We start from the raw sequence: 23,118 nt of genomic DNA on the forward strand, positions 1-23,118 counted from the left end.
CAAGCAAAGACTTTCCCCACTATGCTGAGCAGGGAGATTCCACGGTAGTTGTTGCAGTCACCGCGGTCACCTTTGTTTTTATAGAGGGTGATGATATTGGCATCGCGCATGTCCTGAGGTACTGCTCCCTCGTCCCAACACAGACATAGCAGTTCATGTAGTGCTGAGAGTATAGCAGGCTTGGCACTCTTGATTATTTCAGGGGTAATGCTGTCCTTCCCAGGGGCTTTTCCGCTGGCTGGAGAATCAATGGCATCACTGAGTTCCGATTTGGTTGGCTGTATGTCCAGCTCATCCATGACTGGTAGAGGCTGGGCTGCATTGAGGGCAGTCTCAGTGACAGCATTCTCCCTGCAGTACAGTTCTAGGTAGTGCTCAACCAGCGGTCCATTTGTTTATGTTGGTCAGTGATTATGTCCCCAGATTTAGATTTGAGGGGGGGGCGATCTTCTTGATGGTTGGCCCAAGAGCTCTCTTCATGCCATCATACATTCCTCTGATGTTTCCGGTGTCTGAGGCCAGCTGAAGATGACTGCATAGCTGTTGCCAGTAGTCGTTTGTGCAGCGCCTGGCTGTTCTTTGTGCAGTGCTTCTGGCTGCTTTAAGTGCTGCGGATGTTAAATCGCTGGGGGCTTTCTTGTAGTTCAACAGTGCAATGCGCTTAGCGGCTATGACAGGTTCCAGCTCTTCATTATGAGATTGAAACCAGTCTGCATTTCTCTTCGCACTTTTGCCGTAGGTGGTCAAAGCTGACTCAGAGATGGCGTCTCTGATGTGGGCCCACTTGGTCTCAGCATCCCCTGTGGGAGTGTTTTGAAGGGCTGTTACAAGTGAATTTAGAAATTTTTGTAACAGCTGTGGGTGAGAAATTCTGCTCGTGTTGATGCGCGGGTGGCCCTTCTGCTTGGAATGATGCAACTTCTTTGGTCTGAGTCTAACCTTGCTGCACACCAGGGAGTGGTCGGTGTCGCAGTCCGCACTGTGGAAGCTGCGTGTGATTTGAACACTGTTTAAGGCGGCTCGCCTTGTGACAATGAGGTCTAGCTGGTGCCAACGACGCGATCTTGGGTGCCTCCATGAAACCTGGTGACAGGGTTTAGTGTGAAAGAACGAGTTGGTGATGCAGAGGTTATGATAGGTACACAACTCAAGCAGTCTCTGCCCATTCTCATTCATCGTTCCAACGCCATAGCGCCCAAGGCAGGAGGGCCATGAGTCATGGTAGGCCCCAACCCTGGCATTAAAGTCCCCCAGCAGAAATAGGTGTTCGGTGTTGGGGATGCTGCTAATGATGTTATGGAGTTGCTCGTAGAACTGGTCTTTCGCTTCATGTGGGGAGCAGAGTGTTGGAGCATAGATGCTGAATAGGTGTACTGGATCAGAGGTGGTGAGCAGTCGGATGGACAGTATGCATTCCGAGCCATTTGAGGGAGGCTCGATCATGCTGAGCAAGGAGTTTCTGATGGCGAGGCCCACTCCATGCTGTCTTGGTTCTTCAGGATCCCTGCCCTGCCAGAAGAAGGTGTAGTCTTGCTCTGCTAGAGATCCACTCTCTGTGTAAAGAACCTACCTCTGACATCTCCCCGAAACCTTCCTCCATCACCTTAAAATTATGCCTCCTGGTGATAGCCCTTTCCGCCCTGGGAAAAAGTCTCTGGCTATCCACTCTATGCCTCTCATCATCTTGTACCCCTCTATCAAGTCACCTCTCATCCTTCTTCGTTCCAATGAGAAAAGCCCTAGCACCCTCAACCTTTCTTCGTAAAACATACCCTCCAGTCCAGGCAGCATCCTGGTAAATCTCCTCTGCACCCTCTCTAAAGCTTCCACATCCTTCCTATAATGAGGCGACCAGAACTGAACACAAAATTCCAAGTGTGGTCTAACCAGGGCTTTATAGAGCTGCAGCATAACCTCGCGGCTCTTAAACTCAATCCCCCTGTTAATGAAAGCCAACACACCATACGCCTTCTTAACAACCCTATCAACTTGGGTGGCAACTTTGAGCGATCTATGGACATGGACCCCAAGATCCCTCTGTTCCTCCACACTACCAAGAATCCTGTCTTTAAGCCTGTATTCTGCATTCAAATTCGACCTTCCAAAATGAATCACTTCACACTTTTCCAGGTTGAACTCCATCTGTCCCTTTAATTCCTGTTTCCTAATCCATTGATGTTTCACAATGTACTGAACTGTCCCAATCCATTGATATAACTCAGTCCATAGAATTTCCCAATCCACTGATATTTTCCAGTCCATTGACTTTCCCAATCCATTAATGGTTCCTGACCATTGACATTCCCAATCCATTTATATTGCTTGTGATTTCAAAGCAACCGTGGAATACAAATAGTATCAGTATTATCAGATACATCAAGACGAGGTGCAATAGCCAAGTGGACAGATGTTGGGTTTATAAAGAAAAAAGCACTGGCTCGATATTTGTCCAGTCTATCACTGGATCTGAACTCTCAACCTACTGTATTTCTGTGGGTCTGCTGACTTGTATATGTGAAGAACCATTGGATGTTTCTCAATCCTCTGACTTTTCTTATTCTTGTGCCATATTTGTTCCTTTGGGTTCACCAGTGAAGAAAATTATTCCCTATTACATTTGGTGAAGACTTTAATAACCTCACGTCCTTGTCTCTCACCATCTCAGGTCAAACTCCCTACAGAAACTTTAAACATTTAACTATTCTGCTGGAAACATTTTCAAGGGTGCAGCCATTCCTTCATTACGCTTCCTTCTGTGACATGTGATTGACAAATATGTGTGTAATGGAGAGAGAGAGAGTGTGAAAAAAAGAGAGAGAGTGCGATAGAAAGTTAGAGGACCAGCTAAAGACAGATAGAGAGAGAGAGGCAGAGAGAGGTAAAGCGATAGACAGAGAGAAAGAGAGAGAGAGAGAGAAGGAGAGAGAGTCATTGAGTCCTGGAGTCACTACAGTACAGGAAGTCATTTTGCCCGTCAAGCCCATGTAAATCAATCCATTCAGTCCCATTCCCCCGCTCTATCCCCATAGCCCTGTAAGTTATCTAAACCTGTCATATTTATTATAATCTTGTACATGTCTATCAAATCTCCCCTCAATCTCCTTTGCTGCAGGGAGAACAACCCCAGCTTCTCCAACCTAACCTTACAGCTAAAATCCCTCATGTCTGGAACCATTCTGGTAAATCTCCTCCACCCTCTCAAGGACACTCACATCCCTCCAAACGTGTGTTGACTAGAACTGGATGCAATTCTCTGGTTGTGGCCCAACTAGAAATTTATACAGGTTCAGCATAACTTCCCTACTTTTGTCCTCAAAACCTCTATTTATGAAGGCCAAGATCCGATATGCTTTGCTAACTATTTTCTCAATGTGTCCTGCCACCTTCAAAGGACTATGCATATGAATCCCCAGGTTTTTATTCCTAAAAATATGCTTCATTCATATAAATCTGTAAAAAATGCATTATACAACAGTTCAAAACAGCACCAAGTTGACATTCCAAAAAGTGCAAAGGAAATCAGTTTTCTTCAATACAGGAGTGAGTTGCCTCACAACCCTTCCATTCCATTTTACCTGACATGGACATTTTACAGCAAACCCATATCTGGTGTAACAGCACGAGGGGTTTCCCATGGGTCCAGCTGCTCAGTTCACTATGGCGGGGGGACCTTACACAGTGGTCTTTCCCCATTGAGTCTTTGCAGTGGCTACCCCAAGCTTTAGTGTGTCCCTCAGCACGTAGTCCTGGACCTTGGAATGTGCCAGTCTGCAAAACTCGGTCGTGGACAACTCTTTGCGCTGCAAGACCAGCAGTTTTCGGGCAGACCAAAGAGTGTCTATCACCAAATTGATGGTCCTCCAGCAGCATTTAATGTTTATCTCGGTGTGCATCCCTGGGAACAGCCCGTAGAGCACAGACTCCTGTGTTACAGAGCTGCTTGGGATGAACCTCGACAAAAACCACTGCATCTCTTTCCACACCTGCTTTTCAAAGACACATTCCAGAAGGAGGTGGGCAACTGTCTCTTCCCCACCACAGCCACCTCGAGGGCCGTGTGTGGAGGGGGCGAGACTCCGGGCATGCAGGAAGGATCCGACAGGAAGGGCTCTTCTTACCACCAGCCAAGCTACATCTTGGTGCTTGTTTGAAAGTTCTGGTGATGAGGCATTTTGCCAAATGACTTTGGCAGTCTGCTCAGGGAACCATCCGACTGGATCCACCATCTCCTTTTCCCGTAGGGCCTTGAGGACGTTCCGTGCAGACCACTGCCTGATGGATTGGTGGTCAAAGGTGTTTTCCCGCAGAAACATTCCCACGAAGGATAGCTGGTACGGCACAGTCCAACTGGATGAAGCGATCCACGGCAATGTGACCAGACCCATCCTTCGCAACACCGGGGACAGATAAAACCTCAGCACATAGTGACACTTGGTGTTTGTGTACTGGGGCTCTACACACAGCTTGATGCAGCTGCACACGAAGGTGGTCATCAGGATGAGGGCGACGTTGGGTACATTTTTCCCGCCCTTGTCCAGAGGTTTGAACATCGTGTCCCTCCCGCCCTGGTCCATTTTAGATCTCCAGATAAAGCGGAAAATGGCTCGGGTGACTGCCACAGTGCAGGAGTGGGGTATGGGCCAGACCTGCGCCACGTACAGCAACAACGAGAGTGCCTCGCACCTGATGGCCATTTTCTTACCCACAATGGAGAGAGATCGCTGCTCGCACACACTCAGTTTATTGTGTACCCTGGCCACTCGCTCCTTCCAGGTTTTGGAGCAGGCCCCGGCCCTTCCCAGCACCTTCAGGTAGTCTGACCTGATGGTGAAGGGGACAAAGGATCGGTCGGCCCGGTTCCCAAAGAACATGGCCTCACTCTTGCCATAGTTGACTTTGGTTCGAACTGGTCACAGATGCTCATCTGTCTGCGAGGGGATGGTGGATCCGAGCAGAAGACAGCGACATTGTCCATGTACAGGGAGGCTTTTACCTGAGTGCGTCCACTGACTGGGATTGTCACCCCTCTTATGCCTGCATCCTTCCTAATGGACTCAGCAAAAGGTTCGATACAGCAATCAGACAAGACAGGGGAGAGAGGACAGCCTTGTCTGACTCCATATTGGATCAGGAAACTTTATGATTCCCACCCATTGATTGAGACAGCACTACTGATGTTTGTGTAAAGCAGTTTGAACCAATTGCATATTCCCTCCCCAAACCCCATTTTGGAGAGCACGTCCATCATGAATGTGTGCAATATCCCGTCAAAAATCTTCTCCTGGTCCAAGCTGATGAGGCAGATGTCCATATCCCTGAGTAGTGTGAGACTATCAGAGATCTTCCTGCTGAGTACAGTGCAGGTCTGGTCAGGGTGAATCACCAACTCCAGACCAGACTTGACTCGACTGGCGATGACTTTGGACAGAATCATGTAATCTACATTAAGCAGTGAGATGGGCCGCCAATTTCTGATTTCCGCCCTCACCCATTTCCGCTTGTAGATGAGGGTGATGATGCCTTTCCTCATGGATTCTGACATGCTGCCGGCCAGGAGCATACTCTCGTATACTTCCAGCAGGTCTGGGCCGACCCAGTCCCACAGGGCCGAATACAACTCGACCGGTAAGCCGTCACTTCCGAGAGATGTACTCATCTCGATGGACCTGATGGCCTTTGTCAGCTCGTCCAGAGTTAGCGGCTTGTCCAGTCTCTCCCTCATGCTGTCTTCTAAGACCTCCGTGACCGATGACAGGAAGAACTGGGAAGCCGTGCTGTCTGTGGGCTTTGCGTCTTACAGCCCAGCATAAAAGGATTCGCTAATCTTTAATTTTTTTTTTAGAGATACAGCACTGAAGCAGGCCCTTCGGCCCACCAAGTCTGTGCCGACCATCAACCACCCATTTATACTAATCCCATATTCCTACCACATCCCCACCTGTTCCTATATTTCCCTACCACCTACCTATACTAGGGGCAATTTATAATGGCAAATTTACCTACCAGCCTGCAAGTCTTTTGGCTTGTGGGAGGAAACCGGAGCACCCGGAGAAAACCCACACAGACACAGGGAGAACTTGCAAACTCCACACAGGCAGTCTCCAGAATTGAACCCGTGTCATTGGAGCTGTGAGGCTGCGGTGCTAACCACTGCGCCACTGTGCTGCTATGTCAGACTGCGAAGACCTTACTGAGCCATCCTGTTCCTTCAAGCTGCTGATAACAGAGCTCTCTCTTTTGGGAGAAGGAACGCGAGCACGTCTCATCCTGCTCAATGGAGAGGACTCTGGACCGGAAGATGATCTTGGAGGCCTCCGTGGCAAAGAGCGAGGCCTGCTGGTTCTTCACCTCTTGGAAGTCCTCCTTGACCTCGACCCCCATCGACTGCAGCCAGAGCAGATTTTGCATTCTTTTCTGGAGTCGGGACATTTCCCTCTGTCTCTCTTTCGCCCTCTGAACACCTTTGAAGAGAAAGAACCTTTATCTTAATAACCTTAATAAAAATGTGCAGCCTGCATGGGAACGTTCATGGTCTGATAGATTGGAGGGAATATTGACCGTGATCTCTTTAGTCCCCTTGTGGTCCATTGTGAAGTCAGGTTCAGTTCTCAAACTGCTTCATTCTGCTTAGACCAGGGGTCTGCAACCCTCAGCTCCAGAACAGAATGTGGTTCTTCACCATCTCATTGTGGTCGCCAACCTAAAAATCGTTAAGTCTAGAAAATAAGAGCCATGTTTTTATTGTGGGGATAAAGGGCTACACTTCATGGTTTCAAATATTTATTCTGATGAAAAACATCATTCTGCTCCAAATAAACCTTTCACGTGGTTATAGGTACACCGTGGTTATACATAAAATAAATGCAAAATACTGCAGATGCTGGAAATCTGAAATAAAAACAAGAAATGCTGGAAATACTCAGCAGGTCTGGCAGCATCTGTGGAGAGAGAAGCAGAGTTAACGTTTCAGGTCAGTGACCCTTCTTCAGAACTGGCAAATATTAGAAATGTAAAAGATTATAAGCAAGTAAAGCGTGGGGTGGGGCAAGAGATAACAAAGGAGGTGTAGATAGGACAAGGTCACAGAATAGCTGACCAGAAGGATATGGAGCAAAGGCAAACAATATGTTAATGGTGTGTTGAAAGACAAAGCATTAGTACAGATCGGGTGTTAACGGACTGAAAATTGAACAGCAAGTATAAACATTAAAAACAGTGGGTAAGCAAACTGAACAAACTAAGATGAAAAAAAATAAACATACAAAAAAAATGTAAAAAATGTAAAAAAGAAAAAATAACTAAAAATTAAAGTAAAATGGGGGGCCGGTCATGCTCTGAAATTATTGAACTCAATGTTCAACATTAATTGGGATAGTCATCGTGTTAAGGGCTCAGATGGAGTGGAGTTCTTAAAATGTATACAGGAGAACTTTTTAGCTCAATATGTAGAGGATTTTTTTTTCTTTCCAAAATATACTTTATTCATAAAAATCTGGAAAAAATACATGACAAAACAGTTCCAAACAGCACCAAGTCAAAATATACAAACAATGCAAAGGAGGTCAGTTTCCTTCAATACAGGAGTGAGTTGCTTCACAACCCTTCCGTTTCATTTTTCATGCTATGTACATTTTACATCACATGAAAATTTTCCTGATACGGTTCGAGAGATTTCCCATGGATCCAGCCCCTCCGTTCAGCTTGGTGGGGGGACCTTACACAATGGTCTTTCCCCATTGAGCCTTTGCTGCAGCTGCCCCAAGCTTTAGTGCGTCCCTCAGCACGTAGTCCTGGACCTTGGAATGTGCCAGTCCGCAACATTCGGTCGTGGACAACTCTTTGCGCTGGAAGACCAGCAAGTTTAGGGCAGACCAAAGGGCGTCTTTCACCGAATTGATAGTCCTCCAGCAGCAGTTGATGTTTATCTCAGTGTGCGTCCCTGGGAACATCCCGTAGAGCACAGACTCCTGTGTTACAGAGCTGCTCCATTGCTTTTTCCAAAGTATCAGATTCGGAATGGTGTTTCAAAGGAAGAGAAGGCAAACAATTACTTCCTGGTGGCCTGAAGGAAGGCAACTGAGCGGCGGGGTGGAGCATGTTGATATCCTTTTAAGGGTAATATGCACATGAGCATTGCAGGCCCTGGATACATGCAGTATTTTCTTGAAAGGTCCAATAAATGATACAGTGCAATAGCTGCGGAGAATTACCATGTCAACTTAGCATCAGATTCTGAATAGTGTGACAAGATGATTTATACAACTGTGTATTGAAACCGTAAGAGGTGGTGTGTGATGTCAGGTGTCAGTGTGGGGCAGTTTACAGCATATCTACCTAGCATAGAAAAAACTATAATAAAAACAAAACAGGCAGGCAAACTCCTCAAACTGTATTGTTAATATTCTCAACTGCTGTAAATGTAAAACTGTAATTGACATGACAATTGTGAAATGGAAGGGTTGGGAAGAAACTCATGACAGTATTAAAGGAAACTGATCTCCCTTGCAATGTTTGTATTTTTTGGTGCTGTTTGGAAACTGTTTGGCAATGTAATTTTTACAGATTTTTATGAATAAAGTATATTTTGGAAATTAAAAAAAAAACAGGCAGAGCAATGCAGTGGTTTTTGTCATGATTTATTCCAAGCAGCTTGGTAACACAGGATTCTGTAGACTGTTCCCAGGGATGCACACTGCTACAAACATCAACTGTTCCTGGAGGACTATCAATTCAGTGAAAGACACCCTTTGGTCTGCCTGAAACTTGCTGGTCTTCCAGTGCAAAGAGTTGTCCACGACCAAATGTTGCAGACTGGCACGTTTCAAGGTCCAGGACTACGTGCTTAGGGGTGCACTTAAGCTTGGGGCAGCCGCAGCAAAGGCTCAATGGGGAAAGACCACAGTGTAAGGTCCCCCCACCAAGCTGAACTGGGGGGCTGGATCCATGGGAAACCCCTCGAACTGTATCGGGAAAATTCTGTGTGCTTTAAATGTAAAATGACAATGAAATGGAAGAGTTGTGAGGCAACTCATGATTGTATAGAAGGTAACTGATCACCTTTGCACTGTTTGTATTTTTTGACTTGATGCTGTTTTAAACTGTTTGGGAATGTAATTTTTACAGATTTTTATGAATAAAGTATATTTTGGAAATAAAAAAAAAAGTTCTCCCAGGATGAGGCTAACCTATTGTACTGTGGGTTTGCTGATGCCTGCGATGTCTTCAAATGTGGGATACTCAACTGCAGAATTTGTGATAGTTGGGGGTCTGCTTTTGCGCTCACATAGAAGGAAGGATGACGACGACGACATCTACAACCAGGGCGGCCCATCGTGCCTGTGGCAGCTCTTTCATTTCCTTTCAACTATTTATCAAAATTCCCTTTTCAACCTTACGATTGAGTCTCCTTCCACCATCCTCTCGGGCAATACATTCCAGACCAAAAACAACAACAACTTGTGTGTAAATTTATAGAGCACCTTTAACGTAATACAGCGTTCCATGGCACTTCACAGGAGTGTCGGAAAGTAAATTTGGACCCCAAGCCACACAAGACCGTATTAGAGCAGATGGCCAAAAGCTTGGTCACAGAAATAGGCTTCCATGAGTGTTTTAAAGGAGGGAAGAGAGGTCGAGAGGCGGAGAGTTCAGGGAGGGAAATCTCAGGCTTCGGGCCTGGACAGCTGATGTCACAGCTGCCAGCGGTGGAGCAATAAAAATCAGCGATGCTCAAAAGACCAGAATTGGAGCAGGGCCGGAATCTCGGGGGGAGTGAACCAAAGAAATTCCGGCCCTTTGTATCCCCCTCACAGCTTACAGTCCCACCGAGCTTTTTATTATCAATCAATTTCCCTCTTGCAGTTCTATTTCACACCAAGAGATGTCAGTCTTATGCCATTTCACAGCAAGCTGCATACAAGCTTACTTCACTGCCAGTCTAATACTGTGTTGAGTGGACAAGGATCTGTGTGGTGTGCAGTGTGTGGTATGCAGCAAGGTTAGACTCAAACCAAAGAAGCTGCATCACTCTAAGCGGAAGGGCCGCCTGCACAGCAACACTAGCAGAATTTCTTATCCACAGCTGTGACGTAAGTTTCTAAATTCACTTGATAAAGTCCTTCAAAACACTCCTACAGGGGATGCAGAGACCAAGTGGGCCCACATCAGAGATGCCATCTATGACTCAGCTATGATCACCTATGGCAAACGTGTGAAGCAGAATGCAGACTGGTTTAAATCACACTTTGAAGAGCTGGAACCTGTCATAGCCGCTAAGCGCATTGCACTGTTGAACTACAAGAAAGCCCCGAGCGAGTTAACATCAGCTGGCCTCTGACACCAGAAACATCAGAGGAATGTATGATGGCATTAAGAGAGCTTTTGGGCCAACCATCAAGAAGATCGTGCCCCTCAAATCTAAATCAGGGGACACAATCACTGACCAACGGAAGTAAATGGACTGCTGGGTGGAGCACTACCTAGAACTGTACTCCAGGGAAAATGTTGTCACTGAGACCCCCCTCAATGCAGCCCAGTCTCTACCAGTCATGGATGAGCTGGACGTACAGCCAACAAAATCGGAACTCAGTGATGCCATTCATTCTCTAGCCAGCAGAAAAGCACCTGGGAAGCACAGCATGACCCTGAAATAATCAAGAGTACCAAGCCTGCTATACTTCCAGCACTCTACGAACTGCTTTGCCTGTGCTGGGACGAGGGAGCAGTACCACAGGACATGCGCAATGGCAATATCATCACCCTCTATAAGAACAAGGGTGACCGCGGTGACTGCAACAATTACCGTGGAATCTCCCTGTTCAGGATAGTGGGGAAAGTCTTCACTCGAGTTGCTTTAAACGGGCTCCAGAAGCTGGCTGAGCGTGTCTACCCTGAGGCACAGTGTAGCTTTCGAGCAGAGAGATCCAACATTGACATGCTGTTCTCCCTTTACCAGCTACAGGAGAAATGCCGTGAACAACAGATGCCCCTCTACGTTGCTTTCATAGATCTCACCAAAGCCTTTGACCTCGTCAGCAGACGTGATCTCTTCAGACTACTAGAAAAGATTGGATGTCCACCAAAGCTACTAAGTATCATTACCTCATTCCATGACAATATGAAAGGCACAATTTAGCATAACGGCACCTCATCAGACCCCTTTCCTATCCTGAGTGGCATGAAACAGGGCTGTGTTCTCGCACCTACATTGTTTGGGATCTTCTTCTCCCTGCTGCTCTCACATGCGTTCAACCCTTCAGAAGCAGGAATTTTCCTCCACACAAGATCAGGTGGCAGGTTGCCCGTCTAAGAGCGAAGACCAAAGTACGGAAAGTCCTCATCATGGAACTCCTCTTTGCTGACGATGCTGCATTAATATCTCACACTGAAGAGTGGTTGCAGAGTCTCATCGACAGGTTTGCAGCTGCCTGCAACGAATATGGCCTAACCATAAGCCTCAAGAAAAAGAACATCATGGGACAGGACGTCAGAAATGCTCCATCCATCAATATCGGCGACCACGCTCTGGAAGTGGTTCAAGAGTTCACCTACCTAGGCTCGACTATCACCAGTAACCTGTCTCTCGATGCAGAAATCAACAAGTGCATGGGAAAGGCTTCCACTGCTATGTCCAGACTGGCCAAGAGAGTGTGGGAAAATGGCGCACTGACACGGAACACAAAAGTCCAAGTGTATCAAGCCTGTGTCCTCAGTACCTTGCTCTACGGCAGCGAGGCCTGGACAACGTATGTCAGCCAAGAGCGACGTCTCAATTCATTCCATCTTCGCAGCCTCCGGAGAATCCTTGGCATCAGGTGGCAGGACCGTATCTCCAACACATCCCCAGCATATACACCCTACTGAGCCAGTGGCACTTGAGATGGCTTGGCCATGTGAGCCACATGGAAGATGGCAGGATCCCCAAGGACACATTGTATAGCGAGCTCATCACTGGTATCAGACCCACCGGCCGTCCATGTCTCCGCTTAAAAGACGTCGGCAAACGCGATATGAAGTCCTGTGACATTGATGACAAGTCGTGGGAGTCAGTTGCCAGTGATCGCCAGAGCTGGCGGGCAGCCATAAAGGTGGGGCTAAAGTGTGGCGAGTCGAAGAGACTTCGCAGTTGGCAGGAAAAAAGACAGAAGCGCAAGGGGAGAGCCAACTGTGTAACAGCCCTGACAACCAATTTTATCTGCAGAACCTGTGGAAGAGTCTATCACTCTGGAATTGGCCTTTATAGCCACTCCAGGCGCTGCTTCACAAACCACTGACCACCTCCAGGTGCTTACCCATTGTCTCTCGAGACAAGGAGGCCAAAGAAGAAGATTCTTCCACCTCTCTGAGATTTGCCTACATATTTTCTCCTCTATCCCTTCCTGTCTGTTTAGAGGCCTGTAGTACACTCCCAGCCAAGTGATTGTCCCCTTTTTGTTTTTAAGTTCTTCCCATATGGCCTCATTTGAGGAATTTCTAAGATATCATCCTTCCTTACTGCAGTAATTGACTCCTTGATCAACAGTGCAATGCCACCTCCTCTTTTACTCCCTCACCTGTCTTGCCTGTAGATTCTGTACCCTGGAATACTGAGCTGCCAGTCCAGCCCCTCCCTCAACCATGTCTCTGTGATAGGAATAAGATCATAATCCCATGTGCTAATCATCGCCCTCAATTCATCTGCCTTATTAGTAAGACTCCTTGCATTAAAATAGATGCAATCCAGCCTTGCATTTTTCACTTGTGCCATAACAGGTCTATATTTGCTCTGCCTTCCAGACTGACTCAGTTTCTCTTTTAAATTTGACTGTGTTTAACCCCCTACTGTACCTCCACTCTGTATCCGACCCCCCTGCCAAATTAATTTAAACCCCCCCTACCCCCCAAAACAGCACTGGCAAACCTCTCAGCAAGTATGTTGGTCCCGTTCCAGTTCAGGTGCAACCCGTCCAACTTGTACAGGTAGGTCCCACCTTTGCCAGAAACAGACCCAGTGGTCGAGGAAACTAAGGCCCTCCCTCCTGCACCATATCCTCAGCCAAGCATTCATCTGCTCTCCCCTCTTACTCCTATACTCATTAGCATGTGGCATTGGGAGTAATCCAGAGATTACAACCTTTGAGGTCCTGCTTTTTAATCTGCTATCTAGCTCCCTAAATTCTGGTTGCAGGACCTCATCCCTCTTTCTACCTATGTCATTGGTGCCAATGTGTACCATGACCTCTGACTGTTCACCCTCCCCCTTGTCCTGCAGCCACTCTGTGACATCCTTGACCCTAGCACCAGGGAGGCAACATACCATCCTGGAGTCACGTTTGCAGCCACAGAAATGCCCATCTGTACCTCTTATGATAGAATCCCCTATCACTATAGCTCTTCTACTCCTTTTCCTCCCCGCTTGTGCAGCTGATCCACCTGTGGTGCCACAGACTTGGTTCTTGCTGCATTCCCCTGAAAAGCTATCTCCTCCAACAGTATTCAAAGTGGAAAATCTGTTAGAAAGCGAGATGGATCCAGGGGACTCCTTCACTACCTGCCTAGTTCTTCTACTCTGCCTGGTGGTCACCCATTCCCTTTCTACCTGAGCAGTCTTTACCTGCGGTGTGACCACCTCCCTATACGTGCTATCCACGATGATCTCAGCCTCGCGGATGCTCCACAGTATCTCCAGCCGCCGCTCCAGATCCGAAACGTGGATTTCGAGTAGCTGCAGCTGGAGACACTTCCTGCACACGTGTTCGCCCTGGACACTGGAAGTGTCCCTGACTTCCCACATTGCACAGGAGGATCACTCCACATTGCTGAGCTGCCCTGCCATGACTTACCCTTAATTTATCCCCTTAAATTACCCCAAAATTAAATTATTTACACTAGGGACCTTGATTCTCCCCCAAAAAACACGACCTCCTTTATTGAAAAAACTGTAGACCTTTCCCTTTACTTTTAGTTACTTACCCAGCTATTTAGAGTAACTCCCTAACAGCAGATACTCACCAACCAATCACCTTGCAGCCTTCCTGTGACATCACTGCTCACTTTGTTTTCAAACTCCGGCGTGCCTGGACTGCTCTCCGCTCCTCTCCCGGAAGGTGAGTGACTAGGCCGCGATCCTCAGGCTCAATTTATCGGCTCCACTCTCGATGTTCTCCCCACAGGTCCGCTCCTCTCCCGGAAGGTGAATGACTGGGCCGCGATCCTCAGGCTCAATGTATCGGCTCCACTGTCGGTGTTCTCCTCACAGGTCCAGACCTCTCCCGGAAGGTGAGTGACTGGGCCGCGATCCTTGGGCTCAATTTATTGGTTCTGCTCTCGGCGTTCTCCCCACAGGTCCACTCCTCTCTGCTCCGCTCCCGGAAGGAAAGTAAGTCTGGTATCTGTGACGGACAATGAGGAGAAACACAATATGAGGAGAGAGTGAAATACATTTTACTCTTTAGACGATATTATTTATTATATTTCAGCTGTTCCTTGTTTCACAAATATTTTTGCGGGCTTTTCAAATTTGTGAATGGGTTTCAGCTCTGACAATTTGCCGCTGCCAATCTCCGCCCCATTTTCTCATTGCCCTTTGATGATCGGCAAAATAGCAGCTCCCTGATTGGTGACATGAACCAGCCAATGAGATTCAGCAGACAGTAACCAATCAGAAGTAGCCGGACTGCATTCCTCCAGAAGGTAAAGCAGGGAAGTGCGGGAGGAATTCCTTACTCTTTGTGAAAGTATTTGTGAGATTGTGGAAATGTCTGGAAGAGGAGCAGGGGAGAGACCATGATCCTGTCTCAGGTAGGTTTTTGAGTAAAATGGCTGTAACCAATTCTGTAACTTCAGGGCAGGGAGTGTGTAACACTGTTCGGGTGGTAGTGAAGGATAATGATGGAGATGCACCGGTTGATCGTACCTTCTTCATTAAGAAAATCCTTATTGATTGCTGTGGATTCCAAGCTGCGAACATCTTCTGCCTGCAGGACTTCCCCAGCTGTGGATATTTTGACGTGATGTTCAAGTACGTGGCGGATGCATCAAGTTCCTGAAGGTGTTTAAGGAGAAGGGAAACCAGGCGCCGCTGTCGATCCTCACAGTGGAGCTGCTCTTCACACTGCCATCGCAACGTGAGTGGGTGGTGAGAATCCACCTCTACAACCTCCATGTTCCTGTCGTGGATGTACTCACCTTCCTCACCAGGTACGTCGAGGTGGCCGGCGGCAGCACTGATGTCAAGGACCCATTTGGATTTGGACCAGCAAGCGTCAGGTCAAGGTGACCTTGAAGGTCGATGCCAACGGAGCCATCATCCATCCTCCCTCCAGCTTCACTTTCGGGGGAAGTCGAGGCTTCATGGTCTACGCGGAGCAGCCCAGAGTTTGTCGTACCTGCGGCAAATCTGGTCACGTGGCAGCTAACTGCAGCACAGTCGTCTGCAAGAACTGCAAGAAGGAAGGCCATCACACCAAGGACTGTAAACATTGTAAGTACTGCAACCTGTGAGGTGGGGCAGGCCACCTCTACAAAACCTGCCCCAAACGCTGCCTCAGTTATGCTCAGGCAGCAAGGACCAAGGAAAGACCGGGTTAAGGAACGGTGAACACGTCTGGTGCTGGGAGGGAAACAAGCAATCCTCCCCACAGCGATGAAAGTCTATCTGAGAAAGAGAAGAAAGGGGAGGCAGCTGCAACCAGTGACCCAACACCTACTCCGTGCCTGGAAACTCCTCCTCCACAGACAGAATTAATGGAGGAGGAGGCAGCAGATGGACAAACAGGTCAGTGGCAGGTGGTACAAAGGAAGACCACAAAGAAAAAAGCTCCAAAAAAAGAACAGGTCACCACCCAAACCAGTAGCAAGAGGAGGCTACCGTCTGAGACAGACTTCAGCAGCTCCTCCTCACTGCACGAGGAAGGGCCGGAACGATGGCACCTCCAAAAGAAGCAGCAGAACTCAAAGGAGCTGGAAGATAAAGCCCCCCAGCTCCGGGGCACTGGAAGCTGTGACACGCCCAGCGCACCCCAAACCAAAAGCATGGAACCCAGTGAGATGCTCAGTGCACCCCAGCTCCGGGAGACCGAGAGCAGCGAAGTGTCCTGCGCACTCCAGCTCCAGCTCCAGGAAGTCAGGAACAGTGATGTCTTTGAGGAGGGACCGAGGGGAAAGACACCAACAGCAGAGGACAACCCAAGCCTTGCTGCCTACAAGACCCGTCCCCCACCTGCCGATGTCACCCCAGTGGAACAAAACCCTCATGAATAACCATGAGGGGTTTCTGGGCTCAACGAATGTGAAACAGCTTGCGGACACGATGGGTATGCAGGAACATACTCAAGGACTGGGACTAGCAAGGACACCTGGTGTGGTAAGCAACACCCAACTTTATAGTGGATATAAAGATTGCTTCGATTCACATGCATTGTGTTAAATCCACCACGTGATGTGTTTCAACCTTGGATGACTTCGCAAAGGTCAAAGCTGGCGTACTGTTTCGTCAGGAGTGTGGAATCCTGCACCGCAGCACTTACAGGCAATGGTCACGATGGTGATCCCATGGGTCATCGATCTGGTCCGGGGAAATGATTCCTGTTCCTCCGGCCTGGGTATTCTGCTGTGGGGAGGCAATTTAACCATCTCTGAAGTTAAGATGCTGGTGGGCGGTCGCCTTCTCGTAGCAGATGTAATGTACAACAATGCTCCGCTCCAGTTAAGCAACGTATATGCCCCGGTCCAATACAGTGAGTGGCTGACCATCCTCCAGCAACTCACACTGCTGCTGGCGACATCCAGGCCGGTCATTCTTGGAGGTGACTTCAACTGCATCATTGATGCAGCTGGACGATCTGGCAGTGACGACAGAAAACTGGACGCTCCGCCCAGATTCTTAAAGGAAACAGTATAAAATGCCAAACTGCACAATGTCTTCAGCAAACCTGCAGACGGAGCGCAGCGTAGATACACCTGGTCAAGATCGGACGGGTCTGCCCGTTCCAGGATTGACTTCCTGTATGTGTCCCCTGCTTTCACGGTCAGATCCACCGACGTCAAGCCGGTGTTCTTCTCCGACCACTGCCTCTTACTGGCTGACTGTCACTTACAGGATGACCAGCGGGTTAGCAGGGGGACATGGAAGCTCAATGCTACACTGCTAACCCCAGAGAACATTGTGGAACTCAAAAGAGATTGAAAAAGTTGGAGAACAGTGAGACCCTCTTTGAGTATCCGGTGCACTGGTGGGAAGCGATCATGGTGAATATCAAGAGGTTCTTTATCTCCAAAGGTGTTCAGAGGGTGAGAGAGACAGAGGGAAATGTCCGCACTCCAGAAAAGAATGCAAAATCTGCTCCGGCTGCAGTCGATGGGTGTCGAGGTCAAGGAGGTGCTCCAAGAGGTGAAGAGCCAGCAGGCCTCGCTCTTTGCCACGGAGGCCTCCAAGATCATCTTCCGGTCCAGAGTCTGCTCCATTGAGCAGGATGAGACGTGCTTGCGTTTCTTCTTCCAAAAGGTACACAGAGAGAGCTCTGTGATCAGCAGCCTGAAGGAAGAGGATGGCTCGGTCACAACTTCACACTCCGACATACTAAGGATTAGCAAATCCTTGAATGCTGGGCTGTAAGACGTGAAGTCTATGGACAGCATGGCCTCCCAGTCCTTCCTGTCATCTATCACAGAGGTCTTAGATGACAGCATGCAGGAGAATCTGGACAAACCGCTAACTCTGGACAAGCTAACAAAGGCCATCAAGTCTTTTGAGACGAAGAAAACTCCCGGAAGCGACGGCTTACCAGTTGAGTTGTATTCGGCCCTGTGGGACTGGGTCAGCCCAGACCTGCTGGAAGTGTACGAGAGTATGCTCCTGGCCGGCAGCATGTCAGAATCCATGAGGAAAAGCATCATCATCCTCATCTACAAGCAGAAGGGGGAGAGGGCAGAAATCAGAAATTGGCGGCCCATCTCACTGCTTAATGTAGACTACAAAATTCTGTCCAAAGTCATCGCCAGTTGAGTCAAGACTGCTCTGCAGTTGGTGATTCACCCTGATCAGACCTGTACTGTACCCAGCAGGAAGATCTCTGATAGTGTCGTGCTACTCAGGGATACGATCGCCTATGTACGGGACAGGAGGGTGGACACCTGCCTCATCAGCCTGGACCAGGAGAAGGCTTTTGACAGGATATCGCACACATACATGATGGACGTGCTTTCCATAATGGGGTTTGGGGAGGGAATCTGCAATTGGATCAAACTGCTCTACACAAACATCAGTAGTACAGTCCAAAAAATTGGGTGGGAATCAGAAAGTTTCCAATCAAATCTGGAGTCAGACAGAGCTGTCCTCTTTCCCCTGCCTTGTGTGTTTGCTGTATCGAACCCTTTGCTGAGTCTATTTGGAAGGATGCGGGCATAAGAGGGGTGACAATCCCAGGCAGTGGAGTCACTCAGGTCAAAGCCTCCCTGTACATGGATGATGTTGCAGTATTCTGATCGGATCCGCTGTCCATTCACAGACTGATGAGCATCTGCGACCAGTTCGAACTGGATTCGGGAGCCAATGTTAACCATGGCAAGAGCGAGGCCATGTTCCTTGGAAACTGGGCTCACCGATCCTTTGTCCCCTTCACCGTCAGGTCAGACTACCTGAAGGTGCTGGGGATATGCTTTGTAAGGGCCGGGACGTGCACCAAAACCTGGGAGGAGCGAGTAGCCAGGGTACAACATAAACTGAGCAAGTGGGAGCAGCGATCTCTCTCTATTATGGGTAAGAACCTGGTCATCAGGTGCAAGGTGCTCACGTTGTTGCTGTAAGTGGCACAGGTCTGGCCCATACCCCACTCCTGTGCTGTGGCGATCACCCGAGCCATTTCCCGCTTTATCTGAAGACGCAAAATGGACCGGGTCTGGAGGGACACGATGTTCAAACCTCTGGATAAAGGCGAAAAAATGTACTCAACGTCGCCCTCAACCTGATGGCCGCCTTAGTATGTGGCTGCATCAAGCTGTGCGTAGAGCCCCAGTATGCAAACACCAACTGTTACTATGTGCTGAGGTTCTATCTGACCCCGGTGTTGCGAAGGATGGATCTGGTCACAGTGTCACGGAACGCTCCATCCAGTTGGACTGTGCGTTCGTGGAAATGTTTGTGTGGAAAAACACCTTTGACCACCAATCCATCAGGCAGTGGTCTGCACGGAATGTCCTCAAGTATATTTTTGGAAAAGAAAAGTCTGGAAGAGGAAAGACCGGCGGGAAAGCTCGGTCCAAGGCCAAGTCTCGCTCCTCCCGGGCTGGACTGCAGTTCCCGGTGGGCCGTGTTCACAGGCTCCTGAGAAAGGGCAACTATGCTGAGCGTGTGGGTGCCGGAGCCCCGGTCTATCTGGCTGCTGTGCTGGAGTATCTGACCGCTGAAATCCTCGAGTTGGCCAGTAACGCGGCCCAGGACAACAGGAAGACCCGCAACATCCTCAGACACCTACAGCTGGCTGTCCAGAATGACGAGGAGCTCACCAAGCTGCTGGGAGGGGTGACCATCACTCCGGGCTGGGTGCTGCCTAATATCTAGGCATTCTGCTGCCCAAGAAAACCAGCGCTCCGGGCACCAAAACCAAGGCAATCTGCCAGGATTTTATCAAATACCCAAAGGTTCTTTTCAGAGCCACCCACAGTATCATTCTTGTAAATCTCCTCTGTACTCTCTCCACAGCAATTATGTCCTTTCTGTAATGTGATGACCAGAACTGTACGCAATACTCCAGCTGTGGCCAAACCACCGTTTTAAACAGTTCTCGCATTACATCCCTGCTTTTGTCGACCAAGAAAGGAAAGCATTCCATATGCCTTCTTCACCACTCTATCTACCTATCCTGTCACTTTCAGGGACCTGTGGACATGCACTCCAAAGTCTCTCACTTCTTCTACCCATCTCAATATCTTCCCGTTTATTGTGTATTCCCTTGCTTTGTTTGCCCTCCCCAAATGCATTACCTCACAATTCTCCAGATTGAATTCCATTTGCCACTTTTCCGCCCACTCAATTAATCCATTCATATCATTCTTAAGTCTACAGCCATCCTCCTCACTATCAATTACACGGCCAATTTTTGTGTCATCAGCAAATTTCCCAATCATAGCTCCCACATTTAATTCCAAATAATTAATTTTTTTTTTGAAGAGTTACAGCACTGAAACAGGCCCTTCTGCCCACCGAGTCTGTGCCGACCATCAACCATCCATGTTATGCTAATCCTACACTAATTCCATATTCCTACCACATCCCCACCTGTCCCTCTATTTCCCTACCACCTACCTATACTGGGGACAATTTATAATGGCCAATTAACCTATCAACCAGCAAGTCTTTGGCATGTGGGAGGAAACTGGAGCACCCGGAGGAAACACACGCAGACACAGGGAGAACTTGCATACTCCACACAGGCAGTACCCAGAATTGAACCCAGGTCGCTGGAGCTGTGAGGCTGCGGTGCTAACCGCTGCGCCACTGTGCTGCCCGTGTGGTAATATACACCACAAACAGCAAGGGACCCAACACTGAGCCCTGTGGAACGCCACTAAAAACCGCTTTCCATTTGCAAAAACATCCGTTGACTACTATCCTTTGTTTCCTGTCACTGAGTCAATTTTGGATCCAACCTGCCACATTCCCCTGTATCCCATGGGCTTTCATTTTATTGACCAGACTGCCATGTGGGACCTTATCAAATGCCTTACTAAAATCCATGTAAACCACATCCACCGCACTATCCTCATCAATGTTCCTTGTTACTTCCTCAAAAAACTCAATCAAGTTAGTGAGACATGACCTTCCCTTAACAAATCCATGCTGACTATCCCTGATTAATCCGTGCCTTTCTAAGTGGTAGTTTATCCTGTCCCTCAGAATTGATTCGAATAATTTACCCACCACTGAGGTCAGACTTACCACATCCTTTTAAAATAATAGTACAACGTTCGCAGAGCTCCAATCCTCCGGCACCTCCCCCATATCCAGTGAGGATTTGAAGATGATCCTCAGCACATCCACTATTTACTCCTTGGCTTCCTTTAACAACCTCAGATGCAAACCATCTGGCCCTGGTGATTTATTCATTTTCAAGGATGTCAGATCCTCTAGTACTTCCACTCTCATTATGCTTATCGTATCTAATATTTCACACTCCTCTTCTTTTACTACAATGTCTGCATCATCCCTCTCCTTTGTGAAGGCAGAGACAAAAAACTCATTAAGAACCCTGCCCACATCTTCTGGATCCACACAGAAGTTCCCTTGTACATCTCTGATAGGCCATACCCTTTCCTTAGTTATCCTCTTGCTCTTAATGGACTGATAAAACATCTTTGGGTTTCCTTCAAGTAGTTGTATCCAGTCCACATCCACCAAATCACCTCTCAGTTTTGTAAAATTTGCCTTCCCCCAATTTCGAACTTTTACTTTTCGAGCTGCCCTGCCATTACTTAGCTTTACAAACTCATTATTGCTCGTGTAATAAGTAGAATAATTTACCAGTTACTCACCGATCAGCTTCTTCCCCTGTATCATGGAGGCTGAAAAGGCAGAAGAGAAGAGACCAAAGAGCACCTCCTTCCCCTAGTCAGTGAAGTCCCTCACACATCAACTCACAGCTTTACACTCTGTCCAAACAGCACTTTCTAATAAGTAATTATTCATAAATTACACTAACTAAAACATTAGTAACCTGACCAATTACAAGGTAGCTATTTGAGGGTTTTTAAACAAAGAGCTTTTTTCCCTATCCCAAAGGCTCATTTCAGATCCACCCACAGTATCTGAAAGGGATGATTACTGTCTGAAGTCTGCTCTACCCACACCTCTGTCTATCCCTCTTCATCTAGAACAACCAGCGTCATCTTCCATTCCTTTCACCATCATGTGTTTAACTCGCTTCTCCTTATAGACAGTCAGATATCAATGTAATAATGAAATGATCTGTGTCAGTGCTGGCCATTTCCCTGTCCTGATTTCAGACCCCACTCTGGACACTTGTTTCCCATTCCAGGACCTTTTTGTATTAATATTCAGCACCACCTGTCAGTCAGAAACTTGTCTCAATGAACCGATCCTTTTACTGAACTTCCAACTGCTGCTGTCTATTTCTCGAGGGAAAGAGCTGCTCACTGTATAAGGATGTGAGGGGAATGTAACCCGGCTGCTGGTGAGACGGTCCCGTCTTCTCAATCAAAAGCCTTTTATTTTACCATAGTGATTCCCAGATTCCCAGCTGGTCTGTTGAGGATTTTGTTTTCACAGAAATATCTTGTTAAATACAAATCTGATTCCAACACATCAGTAACAGGACAGAATGGGAACCTTTTAAAAGGATGAAGCAACTATTTCAGTGGCTTCTCACTGTCCCCCTGAAGCCTGTGTGAAGGGGAATTACCAATAGTCTGTAATTTATTACTTCCACACCGAGTTTGAGTTATTTGTCGTGTGAAAGATTGCTGAACGGAGTCTTTTACTGTCAGTTACAGATGAGAAGTTGACAAAAATTGGCAAAATAAAGCTGTTCATAAAATAGCACCAGCAATTTGAGTCGGTAAAAGCAGAATTGTGTTTTAAAAGTTTATTTAAACCGCTACGGGAAAATAGATTTTTATGTACTTTTCCAGTCGATCACTTCTTTTCCACAGTGAAATTGGCGGCTTTCACAAATTCAAATATTGTGCCAGGTTGACAGGTTCAACCAATGATTTTTTGTATTTTGTGCTTCGAGGTTCTCTGATTGAATCATTCATGTAAGCTAAGGGCCGTGTGGCCTAATGGATAAGGCGTCTGACTTCGATATATTTTATGATGCTATCAGAAAATTGCAGGTTCGAGTCCTGCCGTGGTCATTTTGACCCAAAGGGATTATGCAGGGCTTTGGGGATCGAGTCGGGGACTGAACAGATTGGAAACCCGACATGGACTTAATGGGGCGAATGGCCTCCTCATGTGCTGTCACTGACTTTATGAGAAGAGGGTGACCAATCAGAAGTGGGCTGGGGTTGCAGCGGGCTCAAACTGCAGGAATTCCAGGTCCCTGAATGACTGAGCTGAAACTGATCAGTTTCACTGCAGGAAACACCGTCTCGGGGGAAATAACATCACAAATAATTCCATTT

At 47.7% G+C, this 23,118-nt stretch overlaps 1 non-coding gene across 1 annotated transcript; it reads left to right on the top strand.

The window, feature by feature from the left end:
• The first annotated feature begins 22,759 nt into the window (after positions 1-22,759).
• trnar-ucg (transfer RNA arginine (anticodon UCG)) lies at positions 22,760-22,848 on the top strand. The gene is given in 2 exon segments: positions 22,760-22,796; positions 22,813-22,848. It is a non-coding gene; the product is annotated as a tRNA-Arg (tRNA).
• The last annotated feature ends 270 nt before the right edge of the window (positions 22,849-23,118 follow it).

The sequence above is a fragment of the Heterodontus francisci genome, chromosome 35 (genome assembly GCF_036365525.1).
Source record: "Heterodontus francisci isolate sHetFra1 chromosome 35, sHetFra1.hap1, whole genome shotgun sequence".
Taxonomy (NCBI): domain Eukaryota; kingdom Metazoa; phylum Chordata; class Chondrichthyes; order Heterodontiformes; family Heterodontidae; genus Heterodontus; species Heterodontus francisci.